Here is a 22047-nt window from a genome sequence, read left to right on the forward strand (position 1 = left end):
CTTAATTTCCATGTCGTGCCTTAAGTATTCTCTCACCAGTTCATGCACACACAAAATGAGCGCCAGTTTTAATGCACAGGTCCCGCGCCTATTAGAAGCAGGTTATCCTAGCGTAGCAGTGGCAACTGTGGCTGAACGTCTAAAGAAGTCTACTTCGAGGGGGACGGACGTCATTACAGAAAGCAGTAATAGCAAGAAAAGAGTAGTGGCTATTCCTCACAATCATTCAGTATCGCACAGGCTTGAAAAAGTCGCAAGTAGATATGGTGTTAATGTTGTTTTCACTGCTCCCAATAAGCTAGGGAAGATATGCGCTGCCGTGCAGAGAAATAAGGAGCAGGCTAATGGCAAAAAAAAAGGATAGCTACTTGCCCAGTGAAGCACATCAAAAACAATTTTACTGACCATCGTATGGGCCTGTGGCCATTTCTACGTAGGGAAAACGGGGCGGTATATCAACCAGAAGCTAATGGAACAAAAAAGGTCGTTGACCGGTGGATCACCTTCTAATCTTGCGTTGCATTGCCAAGATTGTAACTGCACGCCTAAGTTAGATGAATCCGCGATATTGTACAGGCATGGGAATGAAGATTTGCATATCATGGTGGAAGCATGGCATATCAATAATGGTGGAAGCGCGTGCGTGAGTCAGCCTTCGATTACCTTGCATAAGATATCGAATGCCTTAGCAGTTCTCTCTCACGTTGACCGGCACGTGTACCCGATTGACACGTGGCGCTACCATTCTAGAGCATGCGCAGATGAGTTTTGTGTCTTCTTTCTTTTTTTCGCCTCAGTGTTTCCTGCAGCTGATAGTCGGCGTTCGTGTTGTCCACACTTCTCTGTGCCCGTGTCTGCACGTCTTACCTGATTCTTGCATTGCGATACTCTTGTATCTCGATACTGTCCAGCCCTGAGGCTAGAGTACAATCTTTGTTCTGCCATGATTACTTTTGCGTTACAACTGTCCTCTACTCTGTCAACTGTCAACTACTCCCACCGGATGTGCAAATTGGTCTGTTAACTGTTCGTGTTTTGTATGCCATTTCAAATGAGCCCATCTTTTTTTTTTTTTTCGTACAGCAGTTACTGTTCTCTTAGCGAACACGATTGCTCAATTTCTAAATGACAGAATATGCCAAGTGATGCTCGCGAAACAAGTTTGACATACTGTGCTTTAGGTACTGTTTTCGTGTCTCGCATCCCAAGGCGAACAATGGCGTAGAGCTGCGAATAACCGCAATACCTATTCAAGCAGCTGAGGTGAGTCTGTTCAATTGAAAGAACAGATAAATTCATCCATCACTTAATTCATGCATTAGGTCATTACTTCGGTCGCTCGTTCGTTCAAACACCGTGTATAGGGTCAAGCACCAATTAGACGTCTTCCAAGTGACAAGCATCCTAGACCTGTAACCCAAGATTCCAAGCACTGCCAAACATTCACGTATAATTAAGTTGGCTGTTTAGCAGTCGACGGTCGCTAAGCGCTAAACGGCATTATCGAGGCCACCAATCGTCACCAGAGACAGAACGACGGGAGAGTTAAAACATCACAGCCCATTAGAGTCTATAGGAAGCCGAGAAAGAATTTAAAAAAGAAAGCCACGAACAACGAAGCCTGGCCAAGCCGTCATCCTTCCTACACACCTTTCAACATTCTCGACGTTTTGAGAACAACGCCGCATGCGACGAACGGACTGTGCGGCGCGCGAGATTCGCTCAGTGCGGTGGGAAAAAATGGGGCGCTTACGTTTCCTCGCATCCTCCTTGGCGTGTGACGCGATGCGGCCGGCTTAATCCGTCAGTGATCCTGTCATCGGACGCAGCGCACAAAAAAACTCGGGCGAGGGCTTCGGGGGGCTGCTTCCGTCAGCCCTCGGCGCCGTAGGTGCCCGTCGCCGGCATGTTGGCTGCTCCTCCTCGGGGCTCCGAGAGCACACACACACGCATACAGACACTCACACGCACAGTCGGGCAAGCAAGCAGGCAAGCGACGGTGCGGTAAGATGACTCAGCTGGACAACGGCTGCCCGGGACGGCACTGTGGTGGTGATGAAGGAGGAGGAGGAGGAGGAGGAGAAGGGGTCAGACCGACACTGGCGGGACGACCCGACGCAGTAGAAGCGCTGTAGACGACAGGCACGCAACAGCAGCAGCAGCAGTGCAAGTTGCGCGCGCGAGCGCTTCACTTTCGCGGCGGGTGTCGTCCGTGCGCGCGGGCAAACCTGCTCGGCGAGAAAAACGGCCGCCGGTCAAAGCGAGAGACCCCGGAGCTTCCACACAGCTGGCAGGCCGGCTGGCTGGCACCGTACGCCACACGAACGAGCGAGTCGCCGCCACACTGCACAACCGAAACGGTAATTACGGCCGCGCGCGCGCGCTCCGCGCCGAAAGAAAGTCGTCCAGGGCAGGCGAGACCGGCTCTCGCCTCTCTCGCGCGTGCTCTCGCCTACTTCCCGTTTCTTTGGTGCACTTCGGAATTCGTTCGTTTCTTTTCTGTTTCGTCTACTTTCCTCTCTCTGTTTCTTTATTTCTTTCCGCCTTGCCAGCGTCTCTCGCAGATGGGAAGCAGATAGAGAGCGAGTCCTTGAAGACGGCAACGCGCGCCGCAGCCGCCGGTCAGGCTGGTTGTGCTCGGCCGATGGCTGCACCGGGCCGTCGGGAGGGGGAGGGGGAGGGGGAGGGAGGTTCATGCATGCGAGCGGCGGGCAGTCGCCGCCGTGCGCGGCCAAGCGCCGACGCCGCGCAATGATGCGTGCGTCTGGCCGTTGCGTCGATGAACGAGGATTCATTGTTCCCCCCCCCCCCTCTTTCTGTTGCTTGCCCCTCCACCTTCTTCTTCTATGCCATAGTGACCGCCGGGCACCAGAAAACCACTCTTCCGAGGCTCGACGAAAAGTCCTTGTCCTTCCCCCTTACATCCCGTCACTTTTTGTTTTTCTTCTTTTTTCCGTGGCGGAAGGGAGGTTCCACAGAAGAGATTCGTGAGTCTGAGATGAATGGTTAACTCACTCTGGGGCTGCAGCCACGTGATGGCTCACACGCACAGATGGCACTCGCGGTGATTGTTAAGCCGGCTGCGAGTGGATCTGCGCTGATGTCCCTGTTCTGCCGGTTGTGTGCTTGCTTTTTTCAACGCGTTTAGTGCGGCGGCACATTGCGGAGCCTATAATGCGAAAGGAATGAAAAAAAAAAATTGCGGCAGCCTCTCGGCCGTCTGCGCGTACACCTGCCGCCTTCATTTGCGTCGCGGAACTCGGGAGCCATTCAAACGCGCCTTTTTAACTGCCTGGACGTTGGCTTCCGCGTCTCGTGCAGCAAAGAGGGCAAAATCAAAAACAATATCGTCGAGGGATAGCGAGCAGGGGAAGCGGACGGTCAAACAACAAACCCAGGAAGGCGCGGCGCACGATCGGCCCCGCCCTGTTTGCCGTGCAGTTGTCACAATAGTCCAGAGCACCGCCTGCATTTGCGCTTTCATTGTGCTGTGCTATGGAGGCGTACTATACGTGGCTCTATAAGATGAACTCCTAAGGACGCCGGCAACCCGAATCAAAGCTCGGACTGCACGTATTCGCGCCAGCTTCCCACGTTGCTAGAAGGGCGCTATAGACGCGATCGCGAGCGGTTTGGAAATGCGGGTATATAATAAGTCGCAACATTGTCTGCCACTGTGCAAGCACAGCTAACTTATGACTGATTTAGGCAGCTCGATACAGGACGAAGACAAAGGAGTAACAGAATAGTCCGGTCCTCGCACTGTCCTATAGCCTTGCCGCTCCGCCTAAACCAGCTGCGAATCCGCCCCCTATACTGGTCCACCGATCTGTGCTACAAATCGGTGGACTTTCCCTGTATTTCCCACTTCACCTTTCACCAGTGAGTAGTAGCAGACTAGAGGCACGCTCTCCAGGCCGACCTCTCCTCCCTTCTCTTCATTAAAATCTACTCCTCCTCCTGTGCTCGTACAGTTCACCCGCCCCGGATAGATCAGCGACTGCGACGTTGCGCTGCTCCTCACCAGGTCACGGGTTCGTCTACCGGTCGCGGCGATGGAATACTGATGGGGGAGAAGGGGGGGGGGGGGCGGTGTGACGAAAACGCTCACGTACCGTGCTTTGGGTGCACGTTAAGTAACGCCCAGGAGGTTCGAATTAATCCGCAGCGCCTCCACCCCCATACGGCGTTCCTCAAAACTCACCATGCAATTTCTGGACGCTAAACGTCCGTAACTTAATTTTCTCACGCATTTAATAATGGTTGTAACGCACGGGATCTCACGAACAGAAGAGACACCCTTCATTTGGTGGCGGGATACGCGGTAGACGACAGCAGCTGCGGAGTCCTTCGGCCATGATCCACCGTATTGAAATCACACTTCGCGGACGCACCTCGCATTAGAGATGCTTGGCACGCAAGTTGAATCGCGCGTACGCGCTCTAAAAATCCTGCTTTTCTTTTTTACAGCGAAGCTGTTAAGGACCACTTTCCCCACTATCCTGTCCGCGTGTAGAAAGAAGTCCCGAAGATAGCGCAACGCCGGGCTGACTCCGCGGCGGAGGTGACACAGCCTTTACGGTGATACGTGGGCCGATCCCGAAGATTGTGAAATGCCGGGCCGACCCGCGGCGGAGGTGCAATTCGCCATTAAAGAGCCCACGCACACAGCTTCGCTGGTCATCCTTCTTCACAGAGTGGAAGGCCACTGAGCTTTCTTTTTTTCTATTTCCTTTTTCTTTTGTCTAGTGTGCAGTTAAATTACGGCCAAACGATACTAAATGTTACAAAGCTTTTCTTTACTTTTCTTTCTTTTTTTTTTTCAAAGGACCCTAACTCACGCGGTAAAGGCTGAAAATCGCATGCTTCCTATGAACTGCTTTTATGTGATCACGCACTGCTAGCCGCTGCGTTAAGGGCGACATCTTCAACCGTCGTGAACACATCACGCATTGCCATTCAACTACGTTCACGGTAATCTGAAACTTTTGCAAGACGTACTTTAGAAAAACACGTGTTTCGGGACAATACGATCACTCATGACCATATATAGAGAGACAGAAAAAAGAAAGCTAAAGTATGGCAATTTTAGTGCCATAACCTTCCTTTTTTCTACGTTTTCGAATATTTTCACTAAAATATTTTGCTGATGACTTTTTCCGTCATTGAAAAGAAACAATTTGTTACATCACTCGCTCTCTTACGGTGAGTAGATAAATTAACTCCTCTACCGGCTTCGGTCTTAAAGGACTACGAAATAGTCGATTGCCGCGATGCGGCTGCAACAGATCCACCTCAACGCTAATTGCACGTATATTGTATATAGCCATGCTTTGAATGTCATTGGGCGGTCCGGCGAGCAGCTGTATCTTTTTTCAGAAATGAAGACTAGTTGGCTCGCACATAAGAGATCTTTCTGCCTTTGCTTACGTGGGTGGTGAGGCTGCACAAACAAAAACGTTAGTTGACGATAGTAAAGAAACCAACAAAAGCCATTTGGCTCACAGCACTTTGAAACAATTTTGGCTCACAGACAAAGTTTTCGCTTTACTCTACAGGAACCAAAAAAAGAAGAAAATCACTTTCGGCGTTAACTGAAAAAAATTTTTAAAGTTCCTGCTCAATGAAACTTTGTGTATTAAAAACAATAAAAATGGATGGTTTACCTTTCTCTCTCTCTCCTTCAGAATGCGCGTCACTTCGCCGGAACGTTATCTGCGCAAACAGGCATCTTTGCGCTCGTGGCGTCCAATGAGGGGCGAGAGCCTTAGCTAAATTAGGTAAAAGTTTTGATGCAGGAAAATGGCAGAAAATGGTGAAACGCCGTGACACGCCAATTCAGTCACGTGCGTTTTGGTTTTCACAACTTCGATTCCATGCGCCGCCTTGCCTTGGTTTCCTTCTGCGCGTGAGACCAGCTCAGTCCTCAGCCGATGAGTGTCTTTCTTTCTTTTTTTTTAAGGCCCTGTTGGTGTCCGGGGTACATAGAGAGCCGTCAATGCCACCGTAACATAACAGGCTATAGTCGATCAGCAATATTGAATGTGATATAAAATGGCAAAACAGGAGAGAGAGAGAGAGAGAGAGAGAGAGAGAGAGAGAGAGAGAGAGAGAGAGAGAGAGAGAGAGAGAGAGAGAGAGAGAGCGGACTACGTTTGAACGCTGAGAGGTTTACTGCAATGGGAGTCAGTATTCGCCCCCATTGCGCTCAAGAATTTAGTTGGACAGGGGCATTGGGGAAGACTCTGGACGAAAGAGGAGCAGAATCATCAACTTGGAATCTAGGCCATATCGAAGGCCTGAAGAAACTAATTGCACCGGTGGTGAAGAACGTTATTACATTTGCGAGAAGGCCCGCCGGAGTAACGAAAGAGACGTAACTCACAGACAGAAATGTGGAAACCCTGCCGTGGTTGCTGCAAATGTGTAAGTACAATGTTTGCAGAGCTGTCGGCTCGTGAGAAACATGCCAGCTATAATCTATGTATACGTGCGCTCACATAAGTCAGAAGCTGCCCTCTCCACGGTCCCACGCGCATCTACGACGCAATACACGAAACCAAGAGGACTAGCGCTATAAGAACAATACTATCTGATTCGATAGTGTTGTCTAAAATAGAGCCAAGGGGGTCCTGTAACGTTTGAAAAAGAAAATGCGTAGTTCGTGTTCCCCTCAATGTTTTCGGGCTCGTCAAGACGATGATTGTGCCCCGCTTTTCTCGTCGCAGCTTCATTTATATATACATTTCTTTTATTTGGATGTTTTGCTGCAAGTCCTGTTGATTCGGGTACTGCATTATCGACGTTGCCCATTTATTCATTAACCGAACGGGTCGTTAACCGTCGAATACACTGCGCTGTACTTGGGTTCGGCTTCCCCACTTTTCTTCATTCTTCAATGCCATCCAAACTCAAATCATGCTTATCCAAGCCTAGGATACTCGCTGGCAGAAACTACACCATGCAGTTCTCGTGAGGGCATCGATCACACTGTCTCGTTATCGAAGTCTGGCCGGCGCTTTTTGCTTTGCATGGTATTTTGATGCTTCTATAAATGTATACGGGTTTGCTTGCGGTTGACTCGCTCCAAACACTCTTGCATTGTTCGAAATCGAAGGCGAAGGAGCTCATGCTCACAACGACAACAACCGCAGGCTTTCCTTCGAGCCGCCCGTTGAGACGGCCGTCCCGTGAAAACGCACAGTGGCATTTATCCGCGCGGTGAGCAAGCACGTCGTGTAGGTCTGGCTGCACGCAAACTCCACGAACACTTGGGACAATGGTCGGGTTGTTCAACCACGCTATGGTAACAGTCAGCGATGGTCGCCTTTGTCCCTGTGTCGAAGGCAGTAGCGTAACGTGTAACGTATTGTTTCAGACGGGTTGCGCTCATCGTAGTTCGGAGGGGGAAGAACTGAAGGGCTCTGTTTTTTTCATCTCCTTCTTTGGCCACCGCCATAACTACCGTTCACATGTCGACGGTAAAGCGCAGTGCAGCGCGGCGATTATTTACTGTGGAGCAAAACTACTGCTCGAAACAACTAAAACATTTAGTTCTGCAAACAAACTAAACAACCTTTGCAAAGCGCGTGTAGCTTTCTAGGTTAAACCTAGAAGCCTCATCAGCTCATTATCATTAGCAACCCAGACGATCGTCTAGATTGATGTCATGCTTTAACGACTTTGTTGAAATCAATGAACCTGAGAAGATGCTTGTAATTCTGTTTCTGCAACTGTGTGCATGATATATATATATATATATCACGGCAGTTCCAGTAACGGTAACTCGCGTGGGCAACCGCGAAACAACCGCGAGAAGGTGCTTTCAAGACGAACTTGATGATGAGAATAAAGTCAGCGCGGCGCTAGAAACAGGTTGCTGCTCTCATGAAACTCGACGTTCCCAAAGCCTACGACAGTGTAGAGTAGGTAATTTTATTGGGCATAGATTAGACAATCTAGAATTTCTAAATTATCTTCTAACATGGTTTGGCGAATTTTTTAAGCGGGAAAGAATTTAGCGCTCTCTAAGGAGCTTTTCTTCGGGCATACGTAGGCAATCATGGGGTGTTCCTCAAATAGAAGTCGCTTCGCCATTATGATTTAATAGCCTGATGAGTTCCATTAATCGTCATCAAGAAGTACATACGTATGCATACGCCGATTGATATCGCGCTTTTCGTGTCAGACAGAGATATTCACTTCCGGCATAACCTATTACAAAGCTACCTGTACACCCATAGTATCCGGGTTTGTAGATATCCGTTTCTTTCTTAACGTTGGAAAATGCTCGACATTGGTTTTTCATCTTGATAGTCACGTTAACATATCGTTCTGCTACCGTCTCGAGGCTATTCTTCAAGTGAAATCAGGGAAACATTTGGGCGTAGTCTATGACGTTTCCCTCAGCTGTCTTCAGCATATTGACCATACAGTAAAAAAAAATGAGCGAAAGCTGTCGGTACGCTACGTAAACTATGCAACAATCAGTCGGAGATGCGAACATATACTTATTTAATGATCTACAAAGTGCAAACGGGCCCCGTTTCAAATTTCTTCTGGTCCGCCATGTTATAAAAACACCCTCTTGTACTGCTGGAACGGGAAGTCTGGCGACTGTGCTGCTGATTACCAAAATTTATAGCCAATAATGTGCGAAACCAAGAAGCAAGGCTGCCCTAAATTTTGGGTAAATCTCTTTTACTGACGGTGCTAACATTCTTGAATATGTGTGAAGTTCCTACGAGAAGATCGGAATCAATACCCATTTCCTAACCTGCGTTACTTTTTGGATTGCACTAGACTCAGTTTAGTACACCCCGGATGGTCTTTGTACAGACCTAGCTTAATGCCTTAGATGTATATGTATCTTGGAGGTGCCACCTATTTTCGGTGTGCGAGAGAGCCAACAGATCATCCATTACGAGATCTACCCGAAAAATGCAAAATGTATCTCTCGTAATATATTCAATGACATAGTAGAAGATCATTTATTGAGTTGACCGATAAACGCTACCACTGCGACAGACACCTCACAGTGCGAACAAAAATCAGGTATAGGCATTTTCTCTGCGGCTCTTGATTGGTCATTGTCAATTAGGATTCCGGACTTCTTACCAACATTTCTGGCTGAATTTCTAGCGGTGGTAATAACCATACGCAAACTAAACCCATCAATGCCGGCAGTTGTTGTAATTATGGATCGTTCATCCTTATGTTGATAGCTCACAGCAAACAGTGGTACTCGGCTTTTACGCACATTTCGTTTTCTAATGCCTGCTCATATGAGACTGCTTTGGGTACCGGGCCGTTAGTGCTCATTTATGAATGCAATGACCCATAGCCTGGTGAGAGCGGCTCTCAGTGACCCTGTTCTATCAACACTTCTTGCGACAAATTCTGCAACTACTTCCGGATTCAGGAAACGTGCAGTTATTCGAGAATTCTTGAACCTAGCTATAGCAATCCACAGAGTATCGACACCTCATATTCTCTTGGCACAACAATTACATTCATACCAGCAAAACTGAAGTAACGTTTACCCGATTGCGCTGCCGGCGGGGAGGACACCAGCCTTAAACATTTACCGTCACAGGGCTGGTACGGCGCCCTTCCCCCTGTGCCAAATCTGCGGAGAAGATGAGACCATCGGGGCATTTTTTTCTTATTCTGTCGCCATTTCACATCCATAAAAAAAGAACGATTTAGAAGCACGGTTAAGATAGATCGGCATAAATCTTTTTCATTCAGGACATACATTCTCTGGGAGTCTCCTCTATTGGGCACTGTCATTCATAGCGATGTGTGCTCAGCTGTAAAGCATTATTTAGTTCCTTTAAGTCGATTTTCTAGAAACATTTTTTTTGAGGTATATTTCATTATTTCTTATATATATATATATATATATATATATATATATATATATATATATATATATATATATATATATATATTTCTACGCTCTATACAGCTTTGCAGTAACAACAACTTGGTTTGGCCTAGTTGGTTGTTAATATACTCGTCCTTTCGCGCTGCTTCAAGTTACATACAGCCTTGTCACAGCCACTGCAATTCGTTTCTCCATTGTCCACTCATGACCTCTTGCTTGGCGCTCTACGGCTAGACCTGGTCATTGCGCTACTAAACCCTACCCATTATAGTTTGGTTTGGTTTGGTTTACCTTCTTCTTCTCCTCCTCCTTCTTTTCTTTCTTTTTCATGAAAGCATCTCCTCGCGTTTGTTTTCTCTGGCATAAAAAATGATGGTGTGGGGGAACGGCGATTGTGAGAGGGTATAGAGCGCGGATGTGCAAGAACTAACAAGGGGACGCCATTGTCAAAGACCATTGTCGCCGGTACTATTGCAGACACGCCGCGGAGCCTTAGAGAACAAGGTCTGTGCGACAGGGTTACGGTTTTTTTTATTTGTGTCTTTTTTTTAACGCGGACCTGCAAGAAACTGCAACCTGCAAGGAAAAGGTTCGTGTGCGTCAACACACCACTGCTATCACTTTCAACAAATTCTCTAACAGTGATAGCATGCACGAAGGCGCACACGCCCTGTGCAGTAAAGGATAATAAAATTATCCGAAAGAAACAAAATTTCTCGCGTGGTTTATGCCCAGGCATTCCTTCGCGCTCTTCGTAAGCGTTTGGCGCTCAGAACAGGTGATGTCAATGATAGTTCTGATCTCGTTCTCTGCATAACGTGAAGCCTTCAGTTATAGACTCAAAAAATCAGCTGCTTGCACGTTTCCAAAGTTTTCGAGCCAGGAAACCTCACAGTATATAGTTTTCAGAAACGATACACGCGGCGATGCTCTGCTGAGGCGCATTCGTTTTGCCGAAATATAAGTTGCGGCGTGGCACCTGAACGGGCCCAAGTGCGACGGGTAGCCTAAGTGCAGAGCCGGGCTGGAACCCTGGCACGAGTCATACCACCACTTCTCCCTCTGACCCAGAAGACGGTCGTTCACGGGGTCGGTCCTAAGCGCGTCCAATGAAGGTACGAATAAAGATGTTTTCAAAGAAAAAAGCCTAAGTAACGTGTACAGCTTTAGTTGCATGCGTTTCATTTGAGACAGTTGAGACAGTTTTGTACCTTGCAATACAACAAAAATTGTCTAGCAACTTTGTTTGGGTTACCCACTTTGTGTACAACAAAATGAGTAAAATTCCTGCCTATTATCTTTCTTTCTGCGTGTATACTTTTCGTGACAAAGAAAAATCTGGTATTAGTAGCTATAGCATATCGAAACATTAAAATCATAACGTTGGGTGGGCAAGAACTTCGATACTTATTGTACGTAATGAAGAAAATGAAGCACGTTTTGTAGGACCATCAACGCGAATCAACCCCCTACTATCCAGGAATTTTTGACGAAGGAGTGTTGATAACGGCCTCCATATATGCGCTATTAAAAAGCAGCAAATTGTAATTAAAGGTTCAATGAAATTAACAGCGCCGCTCACCTAAATAAAACCTTCATACCCACTAATTATGAAAGTGTCTTGCATATGCATATACTAAATACAACATCATTCGTGTCAGAGGCATCGCGAAAGTAATTCTGGGGTGTTACTAGCCTTTCACAACGTCGAAAACAGCCCATGCGTGTACCTCCATCGCAGGCAGTGCCGAGCTAGAATACCACCTCGTGCAACTTTCTTCTACACAGTATATAAGATGCAAGCGCAGTCTTTTCCAGGGGCATCGCATCAAACAATCCGGCGTTACAACACAGCGCGTACCTCAGTGGCAGCGAAGAGCGCAACCCCGATTCTTGCAGAGGCAGCAGCGACCGCAGGAGCAGACCACAACTCTTCGGCGCAATGTCACGATGTGCGCCCGGGCACCTTCTCAAATTTGCTCCTCGACGGAAGGCCACCACTCCACGAATGAGATGCATCGCAACCTCGTCCAGTTGCACGCGCGCGCGCGCGCGTGTGTGTGCGAGCTATAAAAGTGAGGAGACAGCTCCTACGCGAAAAACCACGCTTCCCTTTGTTGTTCGCCAGCCGAGTGCTCGGAGTGGCCTCGCGGGCGTGCCACCCGAATCAGCATTTGGCGCCCCGAGTGCGTATAAAACGCTTCGTCAGGGCAACGCGCCTGCATGCATGCAGCGGTCGTGGGAGGGAAGGCAAATGCAATCATCTCTCCCTCGAGGCTATAGAGTGTAAGACCTACTTTGGATTAATTCTGCACAACGAACCAGCCTCTCTCGAAGAAAAAGAAAGAAGCCCTGCCGCCTGGCATGGGGGCGCGAAACAGTGATAACTCGACCGGTGCATGGTCGCGGTGTTCAAGCGCAGACACAGTTGTGGTTCGTAAGACTCGCTTTGCGAAGCTTCCGGACTGTATAAGACGCAGCCGGTGAACCCCGATATGGAAGGCACCCTCGTAGACGTACGCCCCCGCGCTGCAATCGTCCAGCCCTAGCTCTCTACCCCCGCCGTCTCATCTGACTATATGCAAAGTGGAAAGCTCTGGGGCCACGTCGCTGCTGGGACGAACTGCGAGCCTTTTGTGACTGCTAATGATATCCCTCTTTCACGCTTGTTGTTATACGCGAGTGAGTTATAAAAAGGCGGCCTCGTTTTACAAAGGCACAACTACATGCTCCGCTTAGCATGGCGCTGCAAAAATGGACGCGAAAGCGTGGGCGGGAACAGAAAAAACAACACGGCGAGGTGGAATATAGGATTTTCGTCGAGGTGTTCCCTGTGCGGCTCTTTTCGGTATACGTTGTCGTAAAGCAGGAAATTCGAGCAGCTTATGAGAGTTCGAAATTGGAATCAGACCGACGACTGTCGGGTTGGCTACAGAAATGTCTCGCATTCGGTATCATGTATTCTTATCGGCCAGTCACTTGGACAAGCCCACCTACGACACGCTGCGAGTAAGGAGCAGACCGTATTATGTTTTCATGCAGCAACTACGCTGCAGCGAAAGGTTCGTGTCTTTACGAAGGCTGGAAGGTGACTCGGATATAGGATCCTTTATTTAACACTTAAGGTACCAGCAATATAGTACGAAAGAAGGCTATAGTTGGCGTACGAAACCAGACAAAGAATGCAAAGTGCTCTGCCGATTAAGCAGGAACGGGTTCACAGGGTCAGGTATTTAAGAGAAGAATCAGTAGACTTCAGCTATTTTATGCAACTCTGAACCAATTTACCGCGACAGTATAGCACGTTCTCAAAGCGAACCCCGCCATCTTCTCAAGTACAACTTGTTTGCGATGCACACGACTTCGTTTTCGTCTGGTAGAGTATCGCCCGTCAGGACCCTCGAAATACGTTCAGAAACGACGAAGCACTCGGGAGTGTGCGAGCCGCGTAAAACCCGGAATCAATTTTTTAAGCTGCAAAGCAACGTGATACAGCGCAGTGGTTAGCGCTCTTGGCCGGCTCTCAACTGCGCATTTCCCCAGCATCATTAGTGGCATCCACAGTGGGTGCACTGTAAAATAATTTACACCCTAAATGTGAAAAAGGTGTAAATGTGTCTATAACTCACACCCTTCGGGTGTTATCTATATAACGGACATCCTAAGGGTGTGTTATAAACACATTTACACCCTTTTTCACTTTTAGGGTGCAAATTATTATACAGTGTGGGTGTATAGTGAGCAAAGTTTTCTTTTTCTGCGCCATGTGGTGAGAGTGAAGCCGAGGGTGAGAAAACGACCCAAAGACGTCGACAGCAAGACTCGAACGCCACGAAAACAAAGGACGGAATCCGTGTTTCGAGCTTTTCAACTGCAATTGGAGCAAAGAGATTATTTTTCTCCCCCTATACTTCGGCTCAACTGCCAAGCGCGCGTAGATGTACGCGTTCCTCGCTCAGTGTAAAATTTCCACCCGAAAGAATTTGCCGCACAGGTGGTAAGTAACAGCCAGTATGCAATGTCGAGCCAAAAAAAGAAAGAAATGGGATTTCAGTGTACGAAACTGTATAGAGGGTTATGACTCATGAAGAACGCACAGTGGAAGGCTCCGGTTTAATTTCTACTATACCTTGTGCACTCAAAGCATGGCACACGCGTGTTCTTTTCTGTTTTTTTTTTTCGCCGCTCCCCTACCGGAATGCGCCCGCCACGGCCGGGGTTCGAACCCGTGTCCTGCTGCTCCACAAGCAGAACGCCATTGACGCGAAGCCACCGCTGCGTGCGGGTGCAATGCCGAGCTGCAGCGCAGTATACATCAACTCACGAAATAAAAGGACCAATACCGTTGAAGTGTCCTATTATACTGTGTACATGGCACAAAGGCAAATTAATATTTGCCGCACACCGCAACGAATAAACATGTCACACAAGTGCTGCAGAACGTGTGGTTTAATTTATACTCTATAAACTGCTCTGTTATTCTTGAAAAAAAAATGGCGACATCGAATTCGAAGCGTGACGAAGTACAGGGAAAGGACACTGCGGCCGAAGCTTCAAGAATTAAAATATTGCAGCCTTCGACTACCGATTCATTTCCCCGTTCTTTACCCCCGCTGTCGTGCCGTACGTGGTAAAATACACCTAGCGTATAACATTGATTTACTTGCGGCCGTGAAATGGCATCGATGTGGTGGTGGTGGTGGTGGTGAATTGTAGCAACAGGCGGGTTTAGCCTGGCGAACAAGGCCGGCAATTGCTCCGCCCGAGCGTCTCGTACAATACCGCTGAAGGGTTTCACCATGTGTCCTTCAAACCAGTCTCTCTTAAAAACTCGATGAGGAGACGTGAAGTTTCTTTTCGGGCTATAACTGATCCCGCGGGAAATATAAGGTGTTGCAGGCGCGCATGCGGAAGGTTCTTGCTTTGCAGATTCTTCAGGAGAGTGTCTCTTTCATCTTGGAATTGCTGGCAGGACCACAAAAAGTGCTCAATGTCTCCTGTCTCGTTGCATGCCGAACAGTTCGGAGAATTGATTCGCCCCGTTTTAAATAACCAGGCCGGTGTATTTGCAGATCCTGTCCTTATTCGATATAGAAGTGTGGCTTCCTCTCGGTGCAATCGCTTGGTTACGCAGGGCATATGCGGTGGAACCCAAAGCGACGCAAAGTGATTTCGAATGTCAGATTTTTGCACTTGATTACTCTTTGGGGCCTTGATTTTGGGAGGATGATAGAGCGCGGCGTATGCAAGCGCATCAGCTTTTTCGTTTCCTGAGATACCAATGTGGGAAGGAATCCATTGAAACTTTACTGTGAAGCCTTTGTTGTTGAGCTCTTTCACGATGGCTAGTGATTTGCGTGGGAACTTGAGGGATGGCAAACCGCTGTATATTTGTTGTAATGCGGCCTTTGAGTCCGTAAGGACAACCACATTCTGCAGAGGCAAAGTCTTTAATTTGCGCAGAGCAGAAGCTATTGCTGCGCCTTCCACAACTGTCGACGAGGCTATACAGTCCAGACGGCCAGACCACATATATCTTAGGGAGGGAATATAGAATGCAGCTGCACAGCGGTCTTCGTCTGCCTTGACAGAGCCATCTGTGTATACTTGTAGGTGACTCGGGTAAATCGTGTTCAGGTGTTCCAGGACTAATGACTTGGCTTCTGCAGATGGAATGCAGCTCTTTGATTGCAATCGTGGTACACTTAAGTTGCATATGATGTCCTCGAATGTCCAGGGTGGTTCTATCCTTTCCCTTTGTCTCGAGCAGCGCAATCCTAATACGCGAAGCGTGTTCAATGCTGCATAAAAATGTGAGCGCGGCCTGTTACCTATACGTCGTAAGAGCGCTCTACCGGGCGTTGACTCACTCAATCGTAGGACCTGGATCATCAGAGCCTGGGAAGCCTGAAGTCGTAGAGGGCGTGACTCAGCTTCGTAGAGCACTTTCTTGTTTGACGCTGGCTGAGGGACTCCAAGGCAAAGTCGGATACCTTTTCTGTGGATGGCTTCTAAGCGCTCGTATTGGCTGTCTGAGGGTGACATCAGAGGTAGCTGATACAGGATTCGACTTGTAACCAACGCTGTATGTAGCCGTAGCATGGACGTCGGGTGGTTGCCCCAGTGTATGCCAGCGACTCGCTTGAGCACATGTAGCCTGGGTGACGATGACGCCACAACTTGGTCAACACCGCGGCGCCAGAGTAGCCTGTGGTCTAAGGTAACGCCCAGAAATCGGACGTTGGTGACTTGTCGAATCTGGTATCCGTCCAAATTCAGCGTCAAACGTGTAGATTTTCTTTTCACTGCAGGAAATAGTACGAATGATGATTTTTCTGCTGATAGTGATAATCCAATCGTTGCCAAGTGGCCCTGAATGGCTTTTACTGCTCCCTGGGCTATTCGTGCAAGGCGGCGATGCTGGTAGCCGGAGACCCAAATGCAGATATCATCGGCATATATAGATATCTTCACTGGTGTTCGATGGTTTAGAACTGTTGGGAGGCTACTCATGGCAATGTTAAATAATAAGGGAGATAAAACACTCCCCTGTGGCACACCACGCAATATACGTATTTCATCGCTCAACGTGTCGCCAAGACGAACTCTGATGCGACGATCATTGAGGAACGTATGTATGAAGTGCAAGAGATGACCCGTGACGCCTATAACTTGCAACTGGCTGATGATGGCTCTTTGAGACACGTAGTCGTAAGCCTTAGAAACATCCATGAAAACAGCAAGTGTCGACAGGCCATCCGCACTGTAATGCTCTATGTGGCTTAGAAGGTCCAGTACATTGTCTTGAGCGCTTAGACGCTGCCGAAACCCAGTCATGCACGATGGTAGTTTTCGACCCTCCTCGACATACCAAGTGAGTCTTGTGCACGCCATCTTCTCCATTAGCTTCGCTGCACACGAGGTCAGTGATACCGGTCTGTATGAGTCCAGAGCTGCAGGATTCTTTCCAGGCTTCAGAACCGGTACCACCCATGCTACCTTCCATAAATGTGGGATAGCCCCACTGGCCCAGACTTGGTTAAAAAATGCCAGCAAATCACGCCGTCTCTCAACCGGTAGGTTAGTCAGCATCTGATTACTGATGAGGTCAGGTCCGACCGCACAGCGACGTCGGAGGCTGCTCATAGCTAGTTCCAGCTCTCTGAGTGTGAAAGGAGCATCCATTATAGACGACGATAGCGGCGGTGGCGGGTTGGTTGTGCCAGCTGACCTTCCGGAAGAGTATATTTCAGCGAAGTCATTCGCAAGGCAAGCGAGTGTCTTGCCTAACTTCAATGCTAGGGCTTCAAATGGCTTGTTTGGTCGAAAGTTTCCAGCAAGGTTATTAACGACCCACCATATCCGTGGAACTGGCGTGAAGACCGATAGGCTTGCACAAAATGATGCCCATTGATCTCTTCTTAGTTTCCTTGTATAACGTCGAATTACTGCGTTAATCCTGTTATATATAGTCTTCATTGATGGGTTGCCTTTCGTCCTCATCAGCCTCCGTTCCGCTCTTCTACGGGCAGCGCATAGATTTTTGAGCTTTAGATCGGGAGCGGGGAAGTGGTCGGGTAGCTTCAGCTCAGCGGTAGCCAATCTCTTGCTACGTAGCATGTCCGCGAACAGGTTTCCAGATGATTCGCTTAGGCCGTCCCTGTATGTATCCCAATGCGTCACAGGACAGGATCTTCGGCCGTTGGTTCGATATCCAGCAATGTTAACGAAGACAGGAAAATGATCACTGCCCATTCTATCTTTACTAGTCGTTGACGATGCGAGGATGTCCGTTGAGTGTAACGTCAAGTCAATGACACTGTAAGAGGCCGGTGGTCGAAAAAACGTTGGCTGTTTGTCATTTGCCACGCAGAGGCCCTCGGTGTTTAAAGCTCTAACAATTTGCTTTCCACGTGCATCAGTCGCCTTGTCGCCCCAGAGAGTATGGTGCGCGTTGAAGTCGCCACATATAATCCTAGGAGCTGGGCAGCGGCTGCAGAGGTCTCTTATAATTTCTCCCATCGAGACCTTCAGGCGAGAGCTCACATACACGGAGGCCACGCTGAGGCTTCGATTTCCCAGCCGCACTTGTACAGCAGTGACTTCCAAAGCACTGCTGCAAAGGTCTTGAACTGGAAGAACGTAATGTGGTATTTCACGTCTCACATATAGCATGGCGCTTCCGTTCGGAAATGTTGGAATACTTTGGTTTCCATGTGCGACGTAACCAGCAATTGTTCTGGAACCTGGAAGACCAGCCTCGGACAGGGCCAATATTGGCACAGGCATGTTGCGTAAGAAAAGCGACAGTTCAGGTAAATGGCACGCAAGACCCGCACAGTTCCATTGCATAATAAGTGGCACCTGTGGACGAGATGGTGAACATTGTGTCCTGACCGCATCCATATTGTTAGGTGCTTTAAGAAGAGGTAGAGCTGAGAATCACTGACTCGAGAGCGAGGACTACTTCGAGCATTTCCTTCATCGAGCTAGCCGGCATCTTCTCTATGTGTGATCGCAAGGCCTTGAAGAGAGCACGTAGCACCTGCTGACAGTTCTCCTGTGGTGTGTTTTCATCGCAACGCGATTGGGGTCGCTGCAGTACAGACACATAACTTCGCTGTTCCGGTTGTTCAGCAGTCTTCTCTTCTACGGGGCCTCTGTTCATTGATTTGACTGTTTTAGCCTGTCCGCTGCGCGATGGCACCACTGTGTCCTGGATTCCTGGAGAAGGCTTCAGGCTTGGAAAATCAGTTTCACTCTTTGAGCTCAATTTCATTGCGTCTGACTCTCTGTGTCTTTCTGTCGTTTTCTTCGTCGTATTTTTCTCATCGTTCCCTGTTGGCCCCAAGATAAACGTTTTCTTACGCTTTATTGCTGCTGCCCGCGTAGGACACTTGCTATAACTAGCTGGATGACCACCACTACAGTTTGCACATAGAACGTTCTCTCTGCACGCGCATGTTTTGAAATCGTGCGGTCCTCCACATCTCTTACACCGCTGCTCACCACGGCAGTACTTGGCCACATGTCCATAGCGCTGACACTTGAAGCACCGAGGTGGTGTCTCAACGTAGTCAATGGTCTCGTGTCTTGTGAAGCCCAAGTTGATCTTCTCTGGACGGTCTGTATTTGGAGCGAACGTAAGAACCACGGAGCTGGTTCGCCTGGACTCCCAATCGGTTTCGGAAATTTGGACGCGTCGCATGACTCTCCTTGCATGGTAAACTCCTTGTGGTTTAAGGTATAGCAACAGTTCCTCGTCAGTGTACCACTTCGGTACTCCTCTAATAATGCACGTGTTTTGCAGGTACGAATTGGGCACGCGTGCTGAGATTGCAGTCCCTGAGATCGACTTGCAGCTGAGAAGGGAATTCACATGCTCTTCTGTCTGTACATCTAGAAGCAGGGCTCCTTGAGCAGTAAATCGGCTCCTAACTGGCGATGCGCCAAGAATTTTTTCAATATCCGTAGACAGAACAATGGGATTTACTTTTTTCAGGTCGGCTCCTTCTGTAGCAGGCGTAACAATCACTGGGATTCCGATGGTCCTCTTCTTGCGGTGACGCACAAGCCTGAAGCCTTCATCGTCCAGATCTGTGATGTCAGCTATGTCACAAGCGTCAATAAGCGTAGACTCGTCGTCTGTTTCTGTAGCCTTGTATCGCTTACAGTCACGGTTGCTCTCAGGGTCAGTCGGTGGCCTCTGCCCCGGTGTCAGGTCAGGCGTAGTCATGACGGGGCGCTCGCCGCTACCAGATCGGGCTCTTCTGCAGGCTCCTATCGAAGCGACGGGAGGCGAAGGCCCCCCCGGCCTCCGGTAGGGAAGGTACCTTGGCGAGTCGTCCGACGTCTTCGACAAATCTATTTGACAAAACGTCGAAAAAATTCAAAAACACTAGGGAGCGAGACAGCAGTGCGACTGTGCCGAACCAAACTTCTTCTTCTTCTTCTTCTTCCAAAATGGCATCGATCTCTTCGCGAACCGGTTCCGTTCCAGGTGGCCCCTTGACCATAGCTGTATACAGTTGCGTCCAAGGAAAAAAACGCGAGAAAACATACTTGGATATAAAATGCCCATTGCAAGATACAAGCTCGCTTGTGATCGCTTGCTCGGTCGTCTCCACCGAGCGCTTTTTTATGCGGAAGCAAACATATTAATAGCGGAATTGCTCGCTACTTGCGCCTGAAGTTGGCTGCTGACCGGCGTCTCGGTTTGGTCATCTTTCTATCGCGAAGCGACCGTTGTGGTTCGAGCAGTAGATTAGCAGCAGAGATGCTGTAGAAGCGACCGAGATCACAGTTTAGATTTTGTAGAACCAGCGCTTAGACGGAAGCTTGTCCGTTTAAACGATAGTGATGACTTTGAACCTGCGGCCACATAACTGCTCACTTTTACGCAGGTTCATCTTTTTCTGACGTTCCTCCTAAACCATTTGTTCTCATATTCCCTCGGGTTTTAGACTCAGTGTCTCCACTTCGTGCTTCAACAAGCAAAGCCAGGCCTTCTCTGTCATTGATGCTATAATGACTGACTCCGCCATCTTGGTTGCTTCAATTAAAGTCCCTGGTAAATAAGAGAGAAAGAGTTCCAGCTAAATTTGAATCTTTCTCACAATCCATCTTATCTTTGTAGCGCTGTCAATTTTTCTTCTCTTACTTTATTTATTCCTTTCTTTCCCTCTCTCTATAGTTCTATTTTTATCTCTTTCTATGGGTGAATTGTGAAACTGAGAGAATGGCAGATACCTGGTGCTTCGAAACAGACCAACTGCGCGGCAAACTTGGAAGTGGAGAAAACGCAAACCATCAATGCTGGATTGCGCACAGAGCGTTTCGAAGCAAAAATAGTGCGAACGTCGATGTTTGACTGCTATATAGCTTATCTTTAAATAGGCGAAAGCGACATGTATGCCCGTTTTCCACCTCGCTATATACAAGGTGATCATTTTTAGGTATACGGTTCCTTTCTTTTTCTAATTCACCTCTTGCAGATAACATAATTCCAGTCCTTAAGCTGATTTAGTCAGAAAGGCCGACATTGCTGGCACGAGAAATCGAATTACATAGTCAACTAATTACATTACGAATAAATTACTTTACGACATGTGTGGCAGTTTAATAATTGTAGCCGATGAGCTTGCAAGACACATCCACTTTAAGTTGACTTCAAGAATGACACCCAGTTTGGAGATACACGCCATCAAACTCGCCGTAATAATGCACTGTTCTTCCACTTACTTTTTTTAACAAAACGTTCTTTCATGCATTGAAGCAGAAAAGTAACTGGAACGCCCGTGTATCTCGTTCCACACTTTGGGAAATAATACCTCGAAAGGGGTGTCATGCACGAAGTTCACTTCAAGTGGATACGTTTTGAAATCTCGCCGGCTACAATTCGTAAATTGTATTATGTCCTGTAATGTAAATAATTAAAATATGCAATTAGAGCATTTTCGTCAATTAGTTGAATATGTATTTGCAATTTCTCCTGCTAGTAACGTCCACCTCTTGGAATAATCCAGCTCGAGGACAATATTGGACAAATACTGGACAATAAATAAGAAGGATCGCCTTTGGCAGAGATAACTGCCACAGGCTATCCTTAAAAATTCCGTGAAATTCAAACGTGATCACCCCGTGTATTCTTACTGGCCGCAAACGCCTGGCAGCGGAAACTAGCTGTTTCGTCAGGCGTTTACGAAACGGGTACCTTCACACAAGGGTCAGTTCGGACATCGTAAAGAGCGTGGACCACGTGAATTCCATTCTTTCTTTCTTTTTTTCCCACGCATGGGAAATCGACAGGCCGATGCAACGCCGTTGCATGCGAGCCAACGCATGTGAGTCCGTGTTGCCTCCCCACCATCAGCAGTGGTGGGCGTCATGCCGGACAATAATGGCTACTGTTCGCTTTGTTTCTCAAGCCACAGGTGGTCCTTTACATGCAGCCTTTATCCTTTCTTTCTTTTTTTCGCGAAATTCCGTACATCTGTGTCCGTCGTGTGATAGAACGGCTGTGTGTGAAATGTGGAAAAAGAAAGAGAATTCGGGTATACGCTGTACCGGGGACGCAGCTGCATGTGGGGTACGAAAAATATCTTGTGCGTGGTGCTGAGGATGTGTGGGCACTATATAGGGTACCGAAATGATGCAAC

The 22047-nt window shown here is 48.1% G+C and overlaps 1 protein-coding gene across 2 annotated transcripts in view; it reads right to left on the bottom strand.

The window, feature by feature from the left end:
• The window catches only part of LOC135900387 (tripartite motif-containing protein 3-like), a 131256-nt gene extending 119390 nt beyond the window's left edge, over positions 1–11866 (bottom strand). The window contains exon 1 of one of the 2 annotated variants that reach the window (XM_065429871.2): positions 11751–11866. The gene's annotated coding sequence lies outside the window, so the exon portion shown is untranslated. Of the gene's footprint in view, positions 1–1753; positions 2341–11750 lie in introns of those variants that run through there. The other variant, XM_065429870.1, reaches the window with a different exon arrangement.
• Between the last annotated feature and the right edge of the window lie 10181 nt (positions 11867–22047).

The sequence above is a fragment of the Dermacentor albipictus genome, chromosome 1, assembly GCF_038994185.2.
Source record: "Dermacentor albipictus isolate Rhodes 1998 colony chromosome 1, USDA_Dalb.pri_finalv2, whole genome shotgun sequence".
NCBI classification, from domain to species: Eukaryota; Metazoa; Arthropoda; class Arachnida; order Ixodida; family Ixodidae; genus Dermacentor; species Dermacentor albipictus.